General features: G+C 37.1%; 1 protein-coding gene across 12 annotated transcripts in view; it reads right to left on the bottom strand.

Moving 5' to 3' along the window:
• The window catches only part of mettl15 (methyltransferase 15, mitochondrial 12S rRNA N4-cytidine), a 305,277-nt gene that overhangs the window by 213,826 nt on the left and 79,870 nt on the right, over window positions 1–11,581 (bottom strand). The window lies entirely within an intron of this gene.

Raw genomic sequence — 11,581 nt, 5'->3', positions numbered from 1 at the left:
CAGCTCTGCACAAGAAGTTTGGCCAGAGGAGAAATGGTAGTGAAGTTTTTTTTTCCTTCACTTTCACCAATTGGTGAAGTTTGTCTCTGGTCACGCTTGCTTGGTTTGGGACTTGTGAAGCTGCGCATCAATGCTTTATCCCTTCAGTGTTTGGACTTTCAGCAGTGAAAATTAAATCAAACTGAACTGAACTAAACTAAACTGGACTGACACAGTTTCAATTTCCTAGAACTTCTATGTTAAGCTGCTTTGACACAATCTACATGGTAAAAGCGCTATAGAAATGAACACGACTTGAATTTAATTGATATAAACTATGACTAAACATAAAAAATTATTACGTTGTCAGGCTAAATGAAAATGAAATGCAAAAATGCATTTATAGCAAATTTGAAGGAAAGTAAAATCTAAAATTTACTTTAAATTAGAAATATATCTGGTGATCATACATTACTGAATTTACACAATTTGAAATAAAAAAAATAATAATTTTGAGATTTGGATACACATGGAAAACTATTATCAAACAGAAATGTTTTTATTTTGAAACTTTCATTCATTTTCCTTCGGGTCACCACAGCGGAATGAACCATCAGCTACTCTGGCATATGTTTTACAATCCAACACGGTGCTGGGAAACATCCATACACTTTCTCATGCACACACACTCACACATATGGCCACTTTTATTCATCCAAATCATCTATCGATCATGTCTTTGGACTGTGTGGGAAACCAAAGCCTTAAGAGAACCCAAGCGAACACAAAGAGAACAATGGAAACTCAATACAGAAATGCCAGCAGATCCAGTTCGGACTCAAACCAGCGACCTTTTTGTTGTGAGATAGCTGTGCTAACCACTGAGTAACCTGCCACAATGGTGCATTTTTAAAAGATAATTAATACTACCAATGCCATAACATTATGAAACAGATGAAATCCATATTCCAATATTCTATACCTTTTCTAATGTCTTTCTGGGCAAATTCGATTCATTTTTCAAGTCTTGGTAACGTTAAAACATGTTAACACTGGAAACCTTCTTTGAGCATAGTAATTTGAGCTCGGTTTCCTCCATTTTAGTGAGCTGAGCAAACTGTGGCAGGTGTTCTGCCTCTGTAGGGCTGGTTACCTAGGCACTAAGTTCTTAGTGGGTGTCCAAAGACTACCGCAGCTCATAAGCTGTACAGGCAGCGAAAGAGAGATAGACCAAATAATACGCGTCCCACAGGGAAGGTAACAAAATATCATTTATTTATCACCTTGGAGACCAGAAGATGAGAGTTGTGAGAGAGCGCTGTCGCAGCTTAAACTTAATTGAAAAACAGACACACACGCACACACAAAGCGTTGAATACACAGGAACATGTACACAATTATTTTACAGCTACGTACGTTAGAGCATGTGACGTTTCATATGACTTAAAGTGGAGGTGTTGGTCTGACGTGAGTATTGACGATGTCTCTTTAATCCTCAGTCATTCAGATGGAATAGTGGGCGTCTTTTTTTCTTTTTTCACTATGGCTTTAATTCATTTTCTTTGCTTCATTAGAAGGGACTTCACAGTTATGAGTAACGCAGCCGCAGTTTTCTCTCAGACCACACACACAAATAGGTTTTAAAAAGGTCCAAATGAAGTCGAAATGCAAGACATAAGCATTCAGGCATCATCTTAGTCCCTCCTGGCTCTCTCCTCCCGAGTTCCTTCCCCAGCACCGAAGAGCCATTCATTTTTCATGTGACCTTTAGACAGCCTGCGAGCGGCGAACAGCTCAGGTAGGCAACTATAAATCAGACAGCAGAGAAGCAAATGAGGCGCAGAACACAAGGGGTCCCATGCAGAGGCAGAGGTGGCTCATTTGGAGTCATGCTAAACACACGGCTTCCCATGCCTGCCTCGTGTTAAACTTCTGTACACAACAACAAAAAAGAGTGGAGAAGACGGGGGAGAGAAATTACCTCCTCCACCTTTAAGGTCATGAAAGGTCCTCTCTTCACCCACTCACACGGCCAGCCCAGGGCTTTAGCCGTAGGACCCTGAGGTGCCCGCGTCCACACACCCACAGCCAGCCGAAAGATCAAGGGTGAGGGATCTGCACCGCTCTCGCCCCCGCGGCAAGGGCTTCCCTCAGTTCTCTGCGGCGCAGAAGGGGCTTTCTGTCTTTCTCTCTCTCTCTCTCGCTCCTTTCCTCCTCCTCATTCGCTCAGTACCTTCATTAATTTGCTGGAAAATCTATAGCGAGGCATTCTCTTGGCCGCCCACACAAACACATAGACTTTGTGAGAGTGGTGAGCCCCCGTCCCTCCCTCCTGGTCCATGGATCGCTGAGTTTGGAGAGAAAGGGAGAGGCTTTGACAGATAGAACGCTGCCTCTGCTGTTGCTTCCAGTGTCGATACGCAGTCAATTTAGGGCCTCAAAGGCACCAGACTTCACTGCAGTCCTTTATTTTGGCTAATTATTTTGCTAATTGTTTATATGTACTGTAGATCAGGGCTTCTCAAAGTCTAGACTTCAGTCCCGACCTCGGAGAGAACGCAATATGGATCCACCTCCATTTCATATTTCAAGAGCACCAATCGTGTGTAGCAGAGCGGTGGTGCAGTGGTTAGCACTGTTGCCTCACAGCAAGAAGGTCACTGGTTCGAGCTCAGGTTAGGTCAGCTGGCATTTCTGTGTGGAGTTTGCATGTTCTCCTCTTGTTCGCGTGGGTTTCCTCCTGGTGCTCCGGTTTCCCCCACAAGTCCAAAGACATATAGGTGAATTATGGAAGCTAAATTGGCTGTAGTGTATGTGCGTGAATGAGAGTGTATGGGTGTTTCCAAGTGATGGGTTGCAGCTGGAAGAGTATCCGCTGTGCAATACATATGCTGGATAAGTTGGCGGTCTATTCAGCTCTGATGACCCTTGATTAATAAAGGAACTAAGCCAAAAAGAAAATGAATGAATAAATGTTTGTGTGAAAAGGATTAAAAATGTGGATTGATTAACGCAGGTTAAACTTCTATTCTTGGTCGGCACCTCTTGAGGTCCTTTGCCGATCCTTCCCTTCTCTCTGCTCCCAATGCTTTCTTGTCTCCTATCCCAATAAAAGGTGGAAAACCCTCCAAAGAATATAATAAATAATAAAAAATACTTACAATCTAGTTAGTTTTGTTCTTTGTCTTTTCAGAGATGGTCCAAAAATGAAGACAAATGCAAAAGTTTTCCTATGTGATATCAAGTAAGCATATAGCATTTGTCAGAATCAGGTGACAGTTTTCACAGCAGTGAGTGTTTGAACGGGTGATGATGTAATTTTCCAAAAAAGAGAAGTTGACAAAGAAAATGTAAGTTTTCAATCATTGTTGGACAGATAGGTATACGCTCATTATGCTACAATTCAGCACAAAAATTTGTTTGATTGAGATAGTTGTGTAAATGTCAATGCCATTTTTCAGGTTGCTGCTCTGTATTTTTCACCATGCTACTTTACATATTCTGGTTGTTGTTGTTTTTTTGTTTGTTTGTTTTTTTTTTTTTACAAAAAAAAAATAATATTAATAAAAAAGTTAAGTGGGACTTGTCATTTTGCCACTTTTGTACTTGTTATTAATGTATTTTTACTTAGAAACTTAGAAACGTATTATCAAGTTCTGTGTCTGTATGCTCAATCAAGTTTTGTTATAACAAAACTTCCAAAACTTTGACATGAAAATTTAGATTTTTATTTCTGAAATGAGACTTTGAGATGGTTGTTGTAGACTCTGATGTAGACTGTGGTTCTCAAAGTGGGGGTTGTGAGACAATGATGGGGGCTAGCTTTGTGATTTCCAAAAATCTCATATATGTTATTAAACTATTAAAATTGCCATATTTTATCAATAACCTACAGAATATAAAAATAGTTTTTAATGTATAAAATATTTAATATATATTTTATATTGAATAGTTACATAAAAAACAACATGCAAACAAAAATCCATCAGCCTTTCAATTTTTTTCCTATTGGATTGCGACCCCTTGGGATAATTTGCAAGATTAAACTCGCATTCTATAAGACTATAGAGTAAACAAGACATGTCACTCGTATGTTTTTGAATGGGGTAAAGTTTAACTGTCAATATGGTGAATAAAGCCCTGCCTACTAGTACAGGAGCCAATCATCGATTGATATATAGTGAAAAAGCTTGCATTCTAGTACAGGGCCAAATATAAATTGCTCAAGACTGATGATACTCTAAGAGAGGGGATTGGACCAGACATGAGTTTCTGCAGATTTTGTGTGATTTGGACATTTAGAAATGAAACTAAAGGGACAGTTAATGTTTAAATTGTATTGTTGATTCCTAATATGAAATTTAATCACAAGCTTGTCAAGCAATTTTGGAGAATTTGATGTTTCCACATTTAGACAAAAGGTCTGAGCATACTGCTCGAGAGGCGTTTCAAAGATAGCCGCTGAGTGAAATGACTTGCCATGAAGAGACTTTGATTAAAGTCACTGCAATTGTGTTAGTTGCAGCAGACTGATTTAATGGCACAATGTTAAACTTTGACACCTTTATAGCAATCAAATACATTAAAAATAAAGCCCACGACTGTACATAGAGGATGATCTCCAAGTGGCGGTTAAAATTATACCAAGAATGTCCTGAAAACGTTGTGTCCACCGTTCTCATTAAGTGAGGTTAATATATAATAATACAAATTATTGATTATAAAAAAATTATATGGTTGTTAGACTGCTGCAATTTTTTTGTGTTGTCAATATGCTTGTGTTTATATCGTTCCTATTGTGTGCACCATTGTGTGAAATATTTGTATGTTAACCATCGTTAAGCTTAGTGGGGATAGTCACTGGATTTGTTATTTTAGGGGTCGCGGGCTGAAAAGTTTGAGAACCCCTGATGTAGACGATGATTGAGAGTTTTGGGGTTGGTACAGATTTGCCAGAGCTAAAACCACAGGCAATACCATTCTGTGACCACTCAAGTTAATTAGTCTTCAGCACAGAGAGAGTGTGACACCAAATATACAAAAAATGTATTTCAGATGTTCAATTTATCGAAGTGTTAACATTAACCAGCAACGAATGCCACTGAAAGTAAAATTCTGATTTTTAATGATATACTCAGGATTGTCTCGACAGGACTAGTTCGGCTTGGGATTTATGAAAGATTGTTATTTTTTATGAAAGATCGTAGTGCTTAAAAAAACTATTATGTTTTATTTGCTGCTGCTATGTACAGTTGAAGTCAGAACTGTTAGCTAGCTCCTTTTGATTTTTTGTCCTTTTTAAATATTTCCCAAATAATGTATAACAGAGCAAGGAAATATTCACAGTATGTCTGATAATATTGTTTTCTTTTGGAGAAAGTCTTATTTGTTTTATTTCGGCTAGAATAAAAGCAGTTTTTAATAAAAAAAAAACAAAAAAAAAACATTTTCAGGTCAAAAATATTAGCCCCTTTAAGCTATTTTTTGAGTCTACAGGACAAACCATCGTTATACAAGCTTGCCTAATTACCCTAACCTGCCTAGTTAACCGAATTAACCTAGTTCAGCCTTTAAATGTCACTTTAAGCTGTATTAAAGTGTCTGGAAAAATGTCTAGTAAAATATTATGTATTGTCATCATGACAAAGATAAAATAAATCCGTTATTAGAAATGAGTTATTAAAAATATTATGTTTAGAAATGTGTTGAAAAATCTCTCTTCGTTAAACAGGAACTGAAGAAAAAAATAAACAGAGGGGCTAATAATTCTGACTTCAACTGTACGTTGTACTTTATTATATGTTTTGTATTCATTCTATACAAGATCATAATTTTTCGAAATAGAAAAAACAAATGTAACTAAATCCATGGATTAGACGGAGAAGGCTGAGTCGGTAAACAATGTTTCATTTTAGTTCATTTTACATGCAGAGTAAAAATGCAATGGCATGGCTTGACACTGACTGATCAATAACTGAGCAAAAACACTGATTAAATCCTGGGAGTCCCTTAGACCCTCCCTGAACCACCCTGCTTTCAAATGCCAAGCTTTTCCCTAAGCTACACAACTTAACTCGAGGAAATAGCAACAAAAAAATAAATAAATAAAGGGTTACATACCACAACAATGCTGAGGCTATAAGAGCTAGGATGACACTGGCCCACTCATTTAATGAGATTTTGGTTAGAAAATGAAAAATTCTGAATTGTAAAGAAAGGAGTAAGGAGTAATATACAATAGCAGGATTTTCCATAGTGTTGTGAATATCAAATGGAAAAAGAAACTTGCAAAAAACAAACAAACAAACAAACACGTAAAAAATATCACATAGCTGGATGGAAGTATCATTATCTATTTCTATTATCTAAATCTAAAAGGTTTACACGCATTATTCTCATGCACTGTTTAAAACACGTACATATAAACTATGCAGCCTTTTCAGGACAATGCTGAAAAATATGCTTTTTATTTTGTCTGTGTTTTTTATTCATAGCAGACAATTAAATTGATATATGAAGACAGATTGTTATGACACAGACTGCACTGGCTGGTGTGTTAATGACACATCAGCAGGCATTATGTCAAATGTTATTTTCTGCAATGACAGATAAATGATCTGATGTGTTGACAACTGGAGAGCCTGTTCACTTCCACACACACAAACATACAAGCACACACAAATACAAACACTTTTGTCACTTGTCCATATGTCAAAGGCACGTGTCAACAATCACCTGTCAACTGTGTTGATGGTGATAAGCATCACCATGACAACCTTACGCTTGACAGTATGACCAGTTTCTAAAGTGACCTTTAGAGTTTCCGCATAATTGATATATAAATAATATAAAAAGACAGAGCAGGTTGAAAATGTAATTTCAGACCACAAATTGGCCATTTATGCCTGGTATTAAGATGTACTTTCATCAATCTGACCAAAAGTGGACAAACCTGAACGGGTTTAAACAGGGTCAAAAACGTTTTGAGTTTGTCTACTTTAGAAACACTTACCGAGGTGGTGGAAAACTCACGAGAATGAAATTTATGTTGTAGTGAAAAGACTATGAATGTGTTCAGGCACAAAAGAGCAGATACTCTTTGCCTTCTAACCTCATCCCTAAACATTTCAGGATGTGAAGTGTGCTGGACAAATGGGATTTAAACTTTACGTTCTAAAATGGTAAAGTTAGATTGAAAATGAAAAAATGTTCTTCTCACAAATTCACCAAATAGTTTTGCAACTGCACTCACCAGCCACTTATTAATGCATTTAGGCATGTGAACATAGTCTAGATGATCTGCTGCAGTTGAAACCAAGCATCAGAATGGGGAAGAAAGGTGATTTGACTGGGCATGGTTGTTGGTGCCAGACAGGCTTGTCTTGTCAGAAACTGCTGATCTACTGAGATTTTCATGCACAACCATCTCTAGGGTTTTACAAAAAATGATCTGAAGAAGTATCCAGTGAGTGGCAGTTCTGTGGGCACAAATGCCTTGTTGAAGGAAGTGGTCAGACGAGAATGGTCAGACTTAAATAACCACTCGTTACAACCGAGACATGCAGAGGAGCATCTCTGAACAAACAACACATCCAACCTTGAGCTGGATGGGCTACAGCAGCGGAAGACCACACCAGGTGCCACTACTGTCAGCTAAGGACAGAAAACTGAGGCTGCAATTTGCACATGCTCACCAAAATTGGACAATGGAAGATTGGAAAAACATTGCCTGGTCTGGTCAGTCTTGATTTCTGCTGCAACATTCAGATGGTAGGGTCAGAATTTGACATCAACAACATGAAATCATGGGTCCATGCTGCCTTGTATCAACGGTTCATGCTGGTGGTGGTGTAATGGTTTGGGCGATATTTTCTTGGCACACTTTGGGCCCATTAGTACCAATTAAGCATTTTGTCAACACTACAGCCTACCTGAGTATTGTTTCTGACCATGTCCATTCCTTTATGACCACAGTGTACCCATCTTCTGATGGCTACTTCCAGCAGGATAACACCATGTCAAAGCGTGAGTCATTTCAGACTGGTTTTCTTGAACATAACAATGAGTTCACTCTACTCAAATGGCCTCCACAGGCACCAGTTCTCAATTAAATAAAGCACCTTTGGGATGTGGTGGAATGGGAGAGGTTGTGGTGTTGACACAATGCTCAACTGATACTAATAGGCCCAAAGAAAATATCGCCCACACCATTACACCACCACCACCAGCCTGAACTGTTAATACAAGGCAGGATGGACCCATGCTTTTTATGTTGTTAATGCAAATGTAGCAGCGGAACTCAAGACTCATCATGGAAGTGCAGCCGACAAATCTGCAGCAACTGCGTGATGCTGTCATGTCAATATGGACCAAAATCTCTGAGGAGTATTTCCAGTACCTTGTTGAATGTATGCCACGAAGGATTAAGAAAGTTCTAAAGGCAAAACGGGGTCAACCCGGTACTAGTAAGGTGTACTGTACCTAATAAAGCGGTTGGTGAGTGTATAATAGACGAACACTAAGTTTTATTTTTTATTGTCTTCTTTAGTGTTCCTATACTAATACCTCTTTTCTTACAGTTGTGTGTAAATTACACAGGTTTAATTTACAATATTAGGCTAAAGGATCAGAAAAAAGATCAGAAATAAACCACAAATAGAAAAATACCCGGTAAGAAACTACTCTGCTTTGATTAGGTCTACACTGAAAAAACTATTTGTTACACCCGGCTTCCCATGTTTGCATGCGCTATAGTTGAATTGAATAAACTAAGTTGGCCATAGTAAATGAATTAGCTATCCCTGATGGATCAGTCACTGTGTCAAAGGATAGTGAGTGAGTGTTCCACCTAAATTAATAAAGTCTTTAATTAATTAATGTTAATTTTCTATACACAATGATGCAAGCAATATCATTGACCTCAGATCTTACCAAAACAATTTAAGCAAGAGTTCTTGACAATTCGATAACATTAACGAGACTCTTCCAGGCCTCAGCTACAACTACAGTGTTTGATAGTCAAAATAGACTGTGTTCATGGGCAGCGAATGAAGACCATAAATAGGCATTATTCTAATTTTAATTTATTCTAATTCCAAATTATTCTAATTGATAGGTTTATGCAGAAAGTTATATGGCCCATTTTACAAAGTAAAAAAAAAAAAAAAAACTTAAAAAAAATGTCATGTGCATTTACAATTTTACAGATGCTTTACATTGACAGCTTTATTATCCAACTACATAAAAACAATATCTAAGGATTAATAGTAGGGACCTTTTAATCAAGCCTATTGTAACAGGAAAGTTTCCAGAGTAACAACATGCAAAGTTTCATACTTAGCTCTTGCTAGTCTTCCTGCTTCCATATAAAAAGCTGATGGTGCAATTGAGAGAAACTTTGCTGAACTGAAGGAGATGTAACTCTGTGCATGACAATATGACAATAATGCCTAGCAACCTAGCCTGAGTGGGAGGTGCTATCTCAGAGTGTCATTAGGTGTGGAAGAGCGAACCACTTCGTGGTGGCTGATTTGTCAAGTGCGGCACGAAAAAGAAGGTTCAAACCTAATGGGTGCACAAACCACAGATGGTGAAGATGGGATAAGCCCACTTTGTTCAAAGAAATCATTTTCAACAGTTATAACAAGGCATAGTTAGAGTTAGGAGCAATTGCAGTTTTGCTAGTAAACTAAATTGTTTTAATGGCTGAAAATAATGCACGTTAATGCATGTCGTTCTAGCTCTAAATTCAAACTATATTTGACACATCAAACTAAAAATCTAACGAAGTACATTACTTGCTTAATTAAGTGTTTATTGATTGTTGAACTGATTATTAATTATTGAAGCAAAACAATTAATAAATTTTTCCTTATTTCTTCTTCATCTGTGCACTTAAGGGGTAGAAAAGAGTTCGAATCAAAACTTAAAAAAACAACAATAACATCAATAATAATAATAATAATAATAATAATAAAAAAATGTGAATCTGTGCATATGTATGGAGTGTATCGTGTGTGTATATGTATAGAATGTATCATGTGTGCATATGCATAAAGTGTTTATATGTCTAGTGTATCAAGTGTGCATATGTATCATGTCACTCTAAACACCTAGATTGTATCATGTGATCCTGGCATTAGTGTGCTTATTTATTGAGCGTATGAAGTGTGCATATGTATGGTGCCAATATGTATGGAGTGTGTATATGTATAGAGTGTATCATGTGTGCATATGTATGGAGTGTATTGTGTGTGGATGTATAGAGTGTATCGTGTGTGCATATGTATATGTATGGAGTGTTTCATGTGTGTATATGTTGTAGGGGTTTATCAGTATCACTTTTTATGAGTGCATCATCTGTGACATATGTATGATGTCACTTTATATGTATAGAGTGTATCATGTGACCCTGACATGAGTGTATATGTATGGAGTATATGTAGGCATATGTATGGTGTCAATATGTATGAAGTGTGTATATGTAAAAAGTGTATTATGTGTGTATATATGTATGGAGTGTTTCATGTGTGCATATGTAAGGAGTATATCATGTGTGTATATGTATAGTGTATCATGTGTGCATATGTATAGAGTGTATATGTATAGTGTATTGTTTGCATATGTATGAATTGTATATGTATAGAGTGTATGTGTATCATGTGTGTGTATATGTATAAAGCGTATTATGTGTGCATATATATGGAGTATATCATATGTATGTGTATGGAGTGTATCTTATGTGTATATGTATAGTGTCAAGTGTGTGTACTGTATGTATAGAGTGTATCATGTGTGCATATGTATAGAGTGTATCATCTGTGCACATGTATCATGAAACTCTATATGTATAGAGTGTATCATGTAACCCTGATATAAGTGTATCATGTATGCATATGTAGAGTGTATTGCATATGTATGGAGTGTACCAATTGTGTATATGTATGGAGTGTATCGTGTGTATATGTATGGAGTGTATCATGAGGGCATATGCATAGAGTGTTTCATGTGTGCATATGTATGGAGTCTGTCATATATGGAGTGTATATGTATAGTGTATCATGTCTGCATATGTAAAGTGTATCAGGTGTATATGTATGGAGTGTATCATGTCCTTGAATGGGTTCATCAACTCCCAGTATCATGTGTGCATATGTATGGAGTGTATTGTGTGTATATGTATAGAGTGTATAATGTGTGCAGATGTATGGAGTGTAGCATGTGTGTATATGTATAGAGTGTATCTTGTGTGCATATGTATTATGTCACTCTATATAGAATGCATCAAGTAACCCTGACATGATTGTATCAAGTATGCATAATCATGGAGTGTATCCTTTGTGCATATGTATGGAGTGTATCGTGTGAATATGTATTGAGTGTATCGTGAGTGCATATGTATGAATTGTATATGTATAGAGCGTATCCTGTGTGCATATGTAGGAAGTGTATCGTGAGCATATGTATTATATCACTCCACGTGTATAGTTTATCATGTGTTCATACATATGGTGTCAATGTATGGAGTGTGTATATGTATAGAATGTATTATGTGTGCATATGTATGGAGTGGATCGTGTGTACATGTATAGCGTGTATCATG

This window comes from Danio rerio, chromosome 7, assembly GCF_052040795.2.
Source record: "Danio rerio strain M-AB ecotype USA chromosome 7, GRCz13ab, whole genome shotgun sequence".
Taxonomy (NCBI): Eukaryota; Metazoa; Chordata; class Actinopteri; order Cypriniformes; family Danionidae; genus Danio; species Danio rerio.
This window is presented reverse-complemented; position numbering and strand designations above follow the sequence as displayed.